Here is a 12,220-nt window from a genome sequence, read left to right as displayed (position 1 = left end):
CAGCCTCCTGAGTAGCTGGGATTATAGGTGTGTGCCACCATGCCCAGCTAATTTTTGTGTTTTTAGTAGAGATGGGGTTTCACCACGTTAGCCAGGATGGTCTCAAACTCCTGACCTCAAATGATCCACCTGCCTTGGCCTCCCAAAGTACTGGGATTATAGGTGTGAGCCACAGTGCCCGGCCTAAACTTAAAAAAAAAGTCCACCTTGTTAATAGTTCATATTTGGGATGATGAATACTTTCTATTTTCATTTTAGGGAAAATATTTTGAACATGAATGCGGTTAGTAATCAGATTGTTTTCTCTGAATGTCATTGCATCAGACTGTTCAATAATTCTTAATTATTGAATAGTCTGAACATAGACACTATAAGTCTTTGGACTAGAGCATAAATCTGGAGTACATTTTTTCCAATTTATGTTGTAGTTAATTATTTTTTGCTTTTACGGCCCAAAACTGATGGCTTACATGTTAATGTACCAAATGACCTGTGACTTAGATTTGTATTATCCTTCATTTTAGAAAGTCATTGACTTGAAATCTCCGAAGGTAAACTTTTTGGCCATTTTTAACTTGAAAGTAAAGGGTAGATTTACTTTTGTAAGGTCACAGAATGTAGATTTTAAATATATATTATGAATACCAAGTTATGGATTATATTCTATTTAAATTATTTATGTAAAGATAATTGTATGTCTGTTTTGAACTAAAAAATACCTTATGCATTCAACCATTTTTATATCATGATAGTTCAGTTTTATGTTGAAAGAATTTTTTTTTTTTTTTGAGACACAGGGTCTCATTCTGATGCCCAGGCTTCAGTGCAGTGGCAAGATAATGGCCCACTGCAGCCTCAACCTCCTGGGCTCAAGTGATCCTCCCACCTCAGCCTCCCAAATAGCTGGGATTACAGGCACGTGCCATGACACTCAGCTAATTTTTGTATTTTTTATAGAGACGGGGTTTCGCCATGTTGCCCAGGGTAGTTTCAAACTCCTGGGCTCAAGCAAATCCACTCACCTCAGCCTCCCAAAGTGCTGGGATTGCAGGTATGAGCCAACACTCCTGGCAAGGAAAATGTTTTTATTTGATGCATTTTAAATTTGATTTTTAGCTTAAGTTTAATTTTGATCAATAAACTAACCACCTCATTATCTCTTTTGAGACCAAGACCTTTTTCTTTAGTTTCAGAATACTTTGAATTTTTTTGCACAATTTTACTGTTGTCAGAAAATACGTCGAAGTAGCCTTATATCAAAGGTAGCCTTATATGGAGAGCCTTATGCAAAGGTATTAGAGTATTTAATTTCTAGTATTTTTTCTAGAATTGAGAATCTCGGGTATTTCTGGGCATATAAGAACTTTGAGAAGAGTTCTTTAGTTATGAGTAAAATATGTTAAGTACATTGAGAATGTCTTCACATTTTCTGACATTTGTACTTATGTTGAGTAAAGTAATACCTCAGTTTCTTAGTTGATACTGCCATATAAGATTCATCAATGGATAAATTGCTATGTATGTGTGTGTTAAAGATACTTGCCTTAAAATAGAACACTTCTGTCTTGCAAACGGTTTATGGTCAAATTGCCTTTTCATTTACTGCTCTTTCTGTGCACCTAGTGAATGCAAGTCTGATAAAGTTCCTGGATGTAAGAAAGAAGATGAAATGTCTTTTCATTGTTAATTATCTGGACATGGATTAAAAAGTATTTTCAACATGTAAAGATTTTATGGAAAAAATTAATACGTGTGTGTTGTTTGACTTTTACTGCTAAAGATAGCAATTGATTGAAAAGATATGTATTGGTTTTAACCATTATTTTTATTGACCCTATTCTCAATGAGAGTAGTGATTCAAATGTGTGTGTGGTCAGTTTTACTATTTCCACTGTATATACATAACTACAGTTAACTGTCATCCTTAATGGCCACTGTATATGTCATGGAAGGATCAGATGTTCTGTATCAACCAATGAGGAAGATAATGTAGATGGAAAAGATTGTATTATTGTTTGGGATTTAAAGTAATAATTATATTGTTTGGTAGCTGTTTTAGGAATGATGGTTTAAATGGACATAGCTTTTATTTTCTAATAAAAAGATTTCAAATCAGCTCAATTTATGTGACATTTTCTATTTTAATACGGGATTAGTGAAGTATGCAGTCATTTGGGTCTTAACTTTTCTCATTCAACTTTGTTACTTATGTATTTGTCAGATCTTTAATGGTATCTTTAAATGGGCATCAAATATTTGATTAATTTGTGGTTGGAGCTTTTTAGCATCTTCAGTTCTTAAGGAAATAATATTTTATAAAAATTAACTTTGTTTTGATATAATTATGTTGTATGTACACCTGAAAAAATCTGTACAGCTTGAACATCTGAATAGTTAATAAAATTTGACTTTGACTTTGAGAACCACCTACAGCTGATGCTAAATACATGTTACTATCTGTTGCATCAACTTCATTAATTCGTGTACAGTAGTAGTTCATCTTAGTGGACTTATTTCCCTTTTGTTCTGAACCAAAACGTCACTTTGCAATAAACTACTGGTGGATGAAGCACAGAGGTGTCTCCTGACTGTGACAATGTCTTGTTGGTCAGGTGACCTTGAATCAGTCATTTGATCTTCTTTGACCTGCTTTCATATTTTATTTTTCTCCCTTTTAATTACTCTTCTTCTCTGTGGTAAGAATGTAATTAATCAACACAAGGCAAATTTCCAGGTGATGATGATGGGTACCCATAGGCATCCCTATTTTTGAGTTCAATCAAGAATCTTGGAAATTATAACTTCTAAATGCTGCAGCTTGTTTACAGTATGTTCTCAGTGACAAAGATGCCTGCCGGCCCCTTTCAGTTCTTCTAGTAAAAAGACCACATGACCCTCCTCTCACTCCCCATCATTCCTCTATTTCTCTTTTGCCCCTATTTCCTGAAGGAAGTTATTCCTAATTTGATTTTTTTTTTTTTTTTTTTTTTTTTGAGACGGAGTTTCGTTCTGTTACCCAGGCTGGAGTGCAGTGGCGTGATCTCGGCTCACTGCAGCCTCCGCCTCCCGGGTTCAAGGGATTCTCAGCCTCAGCCTCTTGAGTAGCTGGGACTACAGGCGCGCCACCACCCCCGACCAATTTTTTTTTTTTTTTTTTTTAAGTAGAGTTGGGGTTTCGCCATGTTGGCCAGGGTGGCTGATTTGATATTTTTGCGTGACCGTGGCCCTGCAGTTGAGCTATTGCCGCCAGACCCCTTGACCCGGTGGTGCTTCCGCCCCACCGGAAGCACCTTGTCTGGCCCTGCCAACAGCATGGCGGCCGTATACCCAGTAAATAAGCCCGCAGCGCCAGGAGGGAGTTTCCTGAGGACAGAGGCCCTGCTTGTCCTGATTGTCGCAGCAGGCCCTGTCGATGGGCTTAACTGTGAAAATCACCCCTTCAGGGGTGGATGTAAGGACTTCTGAGGGCGGAGAAGCAGGTACATTCCTGGATAGCTGTGGAGCCAGGGCTCTGCATTTCCCTCTGGCGTCTCTGCTGACTGAGATGAGAAGCAGTCCTTTGATTTATTGCTATTAAATTTGTTGCTTTGAGAGCTGGGCATAAACCATAAAAACAGTGGGGAATCACAAGAAATTTGTGATAATTGCATTTAAGACAGGAACCCATTCGTCAGGTAACACTTATGTGCTGTTAATCAGAGCAATGGTTTCTAAGCCACAGGGTTTGCTTCTCATCTGAGTTCTTCTTTATATTTTATTTTTGGAACTAATCAGGTTTTTGTTTTCTTTTAGGGAAAAATAATAGCAAATGTCAGACTGAACATTATGTAGCTGGATTATTTTTCACAAATTTAAAAGAATTAAAAGCCAGTGGTGCACGGTTGAACTTTTGGATACCTGAGAAGATAATTAATGTTTTGGTTTTTTTTTGAAGGGACAGAGGGGGAATTTTCATAGTCTTTCCCCAACCCCCATCTTTCATTGATGTCTTAAGCTGACAAGGTGATGGATATATCAGTCAGAAATCCCATTATCTCTGTCTCCTATAAATCTGTGGCAAGGTTGTCAGAGCACCTCATTTTTTTGTGTTCAGGCTGTGAATACAGTGAGGTTCTGACGAATTAATGTTTGGCCAAAAATGAGTTTTGGCACTCAGCTACAAGAGCAATGTAACCTTTTCAAGGCCAAGGAATTTTTTGGTGTGTGGGTGGTCCTTCTGTCTGCTGAAAATGTTGAGGTAAGCCTTTTTACTTTGCAGAAAGAATCCTGAAGGATTTGAGGAAAGTAGAATCCTGGACTTGTAAAGCTTGAGGTGGGGGTCTTGAGCCTAAAGGGTCTGGGGAAAGAGGAACTTGAAGTTGACTTTACTTGAGCAGTAAGTTATTTTACTGGAGCTAGCTTGAAGAGATTGGACACATCTTAAAAATGAATTGATTTTTTAAAATGTGTCAAAATAATATAATCCACATACTAAACAATATAGAAAACGGGGAAGGGAAAAAATAAGCACATACTTCTCTGTCATTGTAATAACTTATTGTCATCATCTGCTTTTTTTTTTTCTTTCACCTCATTTCCCACTGTGGGAGGCTCTAGCCACACATGTAGAAAGTACACTCCCCATTCATAAGGAGCTCTTGGGGGAAAGTGGCCAGTAATAAAACATTGTAGATGTTTACAGATAGGGTAGAGATTATGAAATAGATGCTGTGAGATCACAGAAGACAGTCAAAGAAGGCTTCCTGGAGGAGTGATTCTTAAATTCAGTTCAGGGAGACAGACCTTTGAAGATCTGTGACATTTACAAGGTTTAGTGTGTACCAAAGCAAGAGAAAGTGGCATGTTTTGGCAGTTGCACTTGGTTGGATAAGTGCAGAGAGAAGAGTGTGTGAGGGGTGCTGTTGTGTGGGCAGAGGTCAAATTAGGAAAGATCTCATGTACCAGCCAAGAAGGTGGGCTTCACCCTGCAGGCAGAGAGCCATTGAAGGACCTAAGTCAGGAATGACAGGGTTTATGCTTAAGGAGGATTATTCTGTCAACTGTGTCAAAGGTGGAGAGAAACTGGAGACAGTGGGACCCATTAGGGAATTACTGTGGTCATCATTCAAGTAAGAGGAAGTGATGGGAGTGGTTTCAGTAGCAATGATGAGAGAGAGATAGAAAGAGAACAGCTTTTGGTGGGAAAGAGTTCCATTTAGATTTAATGATTTGAGGAGCCTGGGTAGTATCCAAATGGAAATGTCAAGCTGACTGGTGACTCTGTGCACTGGGGAGAGGTTCTGTCTAAAGTGGTCCAAATGGTCAGGATTTTGGAATCCTTGGCATGTAGATGGAAGTGGAAGCTAGCTTGGAAAAAGATGTGAAAAATCCCTCTGTCAGAGTGTTGAGGGAATGGAGGAAGTAACCTAGGCTTGGTCCTTGGAGACCACCAAACTGAATAAGAGGAGGAAAGGGGGTTTAGGGGCCCATCAAGAAGCTGCGGTGTTAAATGCTTCCCCACAGTCAGATGTTCACTGGATTCAGCAACTGGGCACTTATGCGGGCTTTGGAGAAAACAGTTCTGGTGGCTTAGGGTACGGATCCAGGTTACAGGCTTCTTTTTAACTATGGCTATAAATATGGTGGAAATATAAACATCATCCATATTAAACTCTGAACTTTTCCTTCCTACTAGAGTCCCCATAGCCATTATTTTTAATTGCCTATAGGTATACCAGAAGTTATATATTTCTTTAGGATAAGAGTCACATAAATGGACCAAAGAGTGCTATCATTTTTATGGCTTTTGAAATATACTACCACACTGATATTAAGTTGGGATGTGCTGATTAGCAGTAATGACAGTGTCTTAGTTCATTATTTCTTGCTATAACAGAATACCACAGATAGGGTAATCTATGAACAATAGAAGTTTATTTGCCTCACCGTTCTGGAGGCTGGGAAGTCCAAGATTGAAGGCCTTCTGGAAGGTGAGGGCCTTCTAGCTGTATCATAACATGGCAGAAGGCATGAGCAAGAGAGAGAGAGGGAAGAGAAGCCAAGCTCATCCTTTTATTAGGAAACTGCTCAAGATTAATCCATGCATGAGGGCAGATCCCTCATGACCTAATCACCCCTTAAACGTCCCACCTCTCAACACTGTTGCACTGAGGATTAACTTTCCAACACATGAACTTTGGGGGACAAATTCAAACCATAGCAATCAGTAATGTCTGATACTGTCAGTTTTACTACACCCTCATAAAAGTAGTCTTTTACTTCATTAAATTATTTTCTTTTTTTTTTTTGAGACGGAGTTTTGCTCTTGGTACCCAGGCTGGAGTGCAATGGCGCGATCTCGGCTCACCGCAAACTCCGCCGCCTGGGTTCAGGCAATTCTCTTGTGTCAGCCTCCTGAGTAGCTGGGATTACAGGCATGCACCACCATGCCCAGCTAATTTTTTGTATTTTTAGTAGAGACGGGGTTTCACCATGTTGACCAGGATGGTCTCGATCTCTTGACCTCGTGTAAATTATTTTCTTAATGCAGCAGATGAACAATATCTTCTCACTGTGTCTCTTGTAATAACATCTTGGTTGCCAATAACTATATGTTATAGTCACTTTTAGTTACTAGCCAACCAGATAAAAAACCACATATTGGATTGGTAGTTTAAAGAGGAAACAGAAAACAAACTTGTCAAAGCATTTGACCATTGCGTGGGATTGTGTGGGACTGACTGCTCTTGTGCTATGGTCCTGGATAAAATGCTTAATCTCTCTGGGTCTGTTTCTTGATTAAGATAATTTGTTGGTGTTTTCTAAGGGTTTTTCCCTCAATTCTAAGATTCTGGGATATTTTGCTCTGTTCTACATTTGTAACTCCTAGTGGCTAGGAGAGTATGGGGCCTACAGCTGGCCCCAAATAAACACTGAGAGATTGACTAAAAGCTTTGGTATGATCGGAAAGCATAGTCTGTCTTAAAGTGGGAAGATATTACCAACAGAACAATAAGAACTCTTGTTCATTAAGAAAAAATAAATAAATTATAGATAATCAAAAGGAAGAAAATAAAAGTAATCTGTCATGCCATTTACACGATCTTACTCTGCTGTCTGACTCACTCCTGCTTATCCTTAGTTTAAATGTTCCCTTCTTGGGACCTTGTTGACTGACCCCTATAATAGATTAGGTTCATCTTCTCTCATCCTATTGATCCTTATTATTGTCACTTCTGAATTATAAATGCTTTACCAGAACAGCAGCCTTATATGTGTGATTAATTACTGTATCCGCAACACTTAGCACAGAGGCCAGCACATACTTGTTACTCAGTAAAGGTTGAATAAACACATAAATTCAAGTAATCATTTTTAACATTTTGGCATATTTCCTTTTGTGCTTCTTCTCTGTGAATATGTCTGTATATCAGGATAAAACATTTCAAAAATGAGATCAGTTTATACTACTGTTTCATTTGTTTTTTACTCTCATTGAGTCATTTTTGTGTGGTAGCGTATCATTTTATGGTGATTCATTCTTACTCATAGAGCTGCCCTTTTTGTTTCTAACAACATACATTTGAGCAATGGGTGGTCTGGATTAAGGATACAACCTGGGACTTAGATTGAAAAAATTGGTCAATTCAGTTTTTTAAAATAGCCAAACTGTCTAAACTGATAGGTTGTTGGAGAGGTCAGAATGATTTGTCACTGTGAGTACTGGCCCTGTTGGAATCTTTTTTTTTTTTTTGAGACAGAGTTTCACTCTTGTTACCCAGGCTGGAGTGTAATGGCACCATCTTGGCTCACTGCAACCTCCACCTCCTGGGTTCAAGTGATTCTCCCTGCCTCAGCCTCCCAAGTAGCTGGGATTACAGGCCAGTGCCACCACGCCTGGCTAATTTTGTATTTTAGAGATGGGGTTTCACCATGTTGATCAGGATGGTCTCAATCTCTTGATTTCGTGATCCACCTGCCTTGGCCTCCCAAAGTGCTGGGATTACAGGCGTGAGCCACCTTGCCTGGCCCCGCTGTTGGAATCTGAATCAAGTACCAAGGAGACTGAGGAAGGGCAATGATGACTAGCCTCTCCAGTGCACTTTCACTCACGTGATATTGAGTAGTCTTTGCATTAATTCTGTAAGGTAGTTAACCCCCCTTACAAATGAAGAAACTGTCTCAGGGTAGTTAGGTAACTTATCTAAAAGCACACTAGCTCTTTGTAGCTCAGCTACAATTTAAACATAGGTGTTCTAACACTGAGTCCTCTTTTATTTTTGTTTTTGTTTTGTTTTGTTTTGTTTTGAGACAGAGTCTCATTCTGTTGCCAGGCTGGAGTGCAGTGTGTGAATCTTGGCTCACTACAATCTCCACCTCTCTGGTTCAAGCTATCTTCCTGCCTCAGCCTCCCAAGTAGCTGGTAGCTGGGACTACAAGTGCACACCACCACGCCCAGCTAATTTTTTGTATTTTTTCTTTTTTTTTTTTGCCAGATAAAAGAATTCAGAAGGAATTTTTTTTGTATTTTTAAGAGAGATGGGGTTTCACCATGCTGGCCAGGATGGTCTCAATCTCTTGACTTCGTGATCCACCTGCCTTGGCCTCCCAAAGTGCTGGGATTACAGGCATGAGCCGCTGCTCCCAGCCTTTTATTATTTTTTTTTTGAAATGGAGTTTCGCTCTTGTCACCCAGGCTGGAGTTAAATGGTGTGATCTTGGCTCACTGCAACCTCTGCCTTCCAGGTTCAAGTGATTCTCCTGCCTCAGCCTCCCTAATAGCTGGGATTATAGGCACCTGCCACCACACCTGGCTAATTTTTGTATTTTTAGTAGAGATTGGATTTCACCATATTGGCCAGGCTGATCTCGAACTCCTGACCTCAGGTGATCTGCCTGCCTCGGCCTCCCAAAGTGCTAGGATTATAGGCATGAGCCACCTCGCCCAGCCGAGTCCTCATTTTATGTAGACTACCCAGATAGTAGTGTGGAAATCTCTGGTTACAGACTGACTGGCAGTCTCAGCTATTTTGCCAGTAGTGCTGGCCTTCAAATCAGTTCTGGGATTTCATCCTGATGCGCATGACCTGTTGTCTCCTCATTGCTGCTGTTTGTCAGTGTTGGATAGTTATTTTATTCTGTCAAAGTTATGTCTACAGAGCCAGAACATGAAATAAGTGGGTGATCTTACTTTTAATCAGAAGGCTGAAAGTGCAAGGTGTATTGAGTAGCTGAGTGCTAAGGTTGGGCTTTCCAGCTCTGGTTTAGCAGATCTTTTATTCAAAGTTTCCACTTCCTTAAGTCTAGCCTTTTGCAAGGATATTAAATACCATTTGAGGGCCAGGCGCAGTAGCTCACACCTGTGATCCCAGCACTTTGGGAGGCCAAGGCTGGCAGATCACCTGAGGTCAGGAGTTCGAGACCAGCCTGACCAACATAGTGAAACCCTGTCTCTACTAAAAATACAAAAATTAGCCGGGCCTGTAATCCTAGCTACTTGGGAGGCTGAGGCAGGAGAATTGCTTGAACCCAGAAGGCAGAGGTTGCAGTGAGCCAAGATCATGCCACTGCACTCCAGCCTGGGTGCGACAGAGCGAGACTCTGTCTCAAAAAGAAAGAAAGAAAGAAAGAAATACCATTTCAAATTTATTCTAACCACCTGGGAAATAGCAGCACATGAGAACTTCCATGGGCCTGTCAGGAACATTACACAGTTTGAACAGCTAAAAAGCACAGTAGCATTTTCAGTTAAAAACTAAGAGCAGTTACACAAGGGTAGCATTTTACTACAGAAATGAGGCTGAAATTGAGTACGTTCTTAATCACATTTAGACTCAGAAAATGCACTGCTGGGATAAGCTTCAGCTTTGTTCAAAAAGGACTGTTATTACTAATAATCATTAATCACTATGAGCCATAAAATCTGATACAGAAGACTAAGGTAATTAAAGGAAGAAAAAAGTGAGTATTATGTGCAAGAGTCTCATTTGGTCATATACAGCTTCCTGTGGTGTGATTTTAATTTTTAATAACTGCTCTTCATTTATGGTGATTCTGTGGCTGGCTGGCTACCAGTGGAGCCTCCCCAGGCTTTTCCTAATAATTTACAAAAACACATTTGTGTGCACACTTAAAAATAGTTAAGATGGTAAAGTTTATGAAACATGTTTTTAACCACAAAAAAACTTACACCCACACATTTGCAATGATTCGTTATCTCTCTTGAGCATTTCTCTTCTGATCAAAAGGAAGCATTTATTTTAAAAATTCTTTACTAGTTTTAAAAATTACATAAAAATTATTGCAACAAATTTAAATAATGAAGAAATACACAAAATGAAGAGTTAAAGTTTTCCTCATTCCAGATTGAACCCAACAGGCACCCACTGGTTATGATTTGTCGTGCAGTATTTTTTTCTCTAATAGTATGTATTTGACTACCTCTAGATCAAGCACAGTGGCAGTAGCTGAAATGTGGAAACAACCTAAATGTCCATAAACAGATGAATGGATAAACAAAATGTGGTCTATATATACAACGGAATGTTAGCCTAAAAACGGAATGAAATTCTATGTGCTACAACATGAGTGAACCTTGAAAACATTGTAATATGTGAAAAAAGACATGTGAAAGGACAAATATTGTATGATTCCACTTATGAAGAGTTATTGTATAATGGCTATAGAGTTTCTGTTCAGAATGATTAAAGAGTTAGGGAAATGGTTAGTGGTGATAGTTAAACAACATTGTGAATATACTTAATACCACTTAATTGTTCACATAAAAACAGTTAAAATGGTGAATTTTGTGTCAGTATATATATGTGTGTGTCTCTCTCTCTATATATATATGTGTGTGTATATATATATATATTTATTATTATTTTATTTTAGATGGAATCTCACCCTGTTGCCCAAGCTACAGTGCAGTGGCATGATCTTGGCTCACTGCAAGCTCTGCCTCCTGGGTTCAAGCAGTTCTCCTGCCTCAGCCTCCTGGGTAGCTGGGACTACAGGTGCGTGCCACCATGCCCAGCTAATTTATTTATTTATTTTATTTTTTATTTTAATTTTATTTTTTAATTTTTTTTTATTTTTTAGTAGAGACAGGGTTTCACCATGCTGGCCAAGCTGATCTCAAGCTCCTGATCTCGTGATCCACCACCTCAGCCTGGCCTGTGTCAGAGAAAAACAGGGAGCATGTAATTTTCTATACTATTCTGTAAACACAAATAGTGGCTCACACCTGTAGTCCCAGCACTTTGGGAGGCTGAGTTGGGCAGATCACTTGAGCCCAGGGTTTCAAGACCAGCCTCAGCAACATAGCGAAACCCCTGTGCGGTGGCTCACGCCTGTAATCCCAGCACTTTGGGAGGCCGAGGCGGGTGGATCACGAGGTCAAGAGATCGAGACCATCCTGGTCAACATGGTGAAACCCCGTCTCTACTAAAAATACAAAAAAAAAATTAGCTGGGCATGATGGCGCGTGCCTGTAATCCCAGCTACTCGGGAGGCTGAGGCAGGAGAATTGCCTGAACTCAGGAGGCGGAGGTTGCGGTGCGCCGAGATTGCGCCATTGCACTCCAGCCTGGGTAACAAGAGCGAAACTCCGTCTCAAAAAAAAAAAAAAAAAATTAGCCAAGTGTGTTGTCACGTGCCGGTGGTCTCAGCAACTTGGGAGGCTGCGATGGGAAGATCACATGGGTGTGGGAGGTCAAAGCCCCCCCCCCAGTAAGCCATAATCGTGCTCTGCACTCCAGCCCAGGCGACAGAATGAGACCCTGTCTCCAAACTTTTCCACCCCCACCGGCACACTTACAAAAGATAAATAATAAAAATGCAAAAAAAATTATTTTTTTATTTTTTGAGATGAACTCTTGTTCTGTCACCCAGGCTGGAGAGCAGTGGCACAGTCTTGGCTCACTGCAACCTCCATTGCCCAGGTTCAAGTGATTCTCCTGCCTCGGACTCCTAAGCAGCTGGGATTACAGGTGCCAGCCACTACACCTGCCTAATTTTTGTATTTTGAGTAGAGATGTGGTTTCAACATGTTGACCAGGCCGGTCTCTTAACTCCTGTCCTCAAGTGATCCGCCCACCTCAGCCTCCCAAATTATAGTCATGAGCCACTGTGCCAGGACGAATTTATGTTTTTTTAAATGACTGATACATAATTGTCATATTTTTGGAGTATGACGTGATGTTTTGATTCATGTATATATTGTATAATGATCAAATCAGAG

At 40.0% G+C, this 12,220-nt stretch overlaps 1 protein-coding gene across 1 annotated transcript in view; it reads left to right on the top strand.

The window, feature by feature from the left end:
• Positions 1 to 3,459: 3,459 nt before the first annotated feature.
• The window catches only part of LOC105716118 (histone deacetylase complex subunit SAP18-like), a 30,806-nt gene continuing 22,045 nt past the window's right edge, over positions 3,460 to 12,220 (top strand). The window contains exon 1 of the mRNA XM_064364277.1: positions 3,460 to 3,479. The gene's annotated coding sequence lies outside the window, so the exon portion shown is untranslated. The remainder of the gene's footprint in view (positions 3,480 to 12,220) is intronic.

The sequence above is a fragment of the Aotus nancymaae genome, unplaced genomic scaffold, assembly GCF_030222135.1.
Source record: "Aotus nancymaae isolate 86718 unplaced genomic scaffold, 86718_ANA_hifiasm-v0.15.2.pri h1tg000057l, whole genome shotgun sequence".
NCBI classification, from domain to species: domain Eukaryota; kingdom Metazoa; phylum Chordata; class Mammalia; order Primates; family Aotidae; genus Aotus; species Aotus nancymaae.
This window is presented reverse-complemented; position numbering and strand designations above follow the sequence as displayed.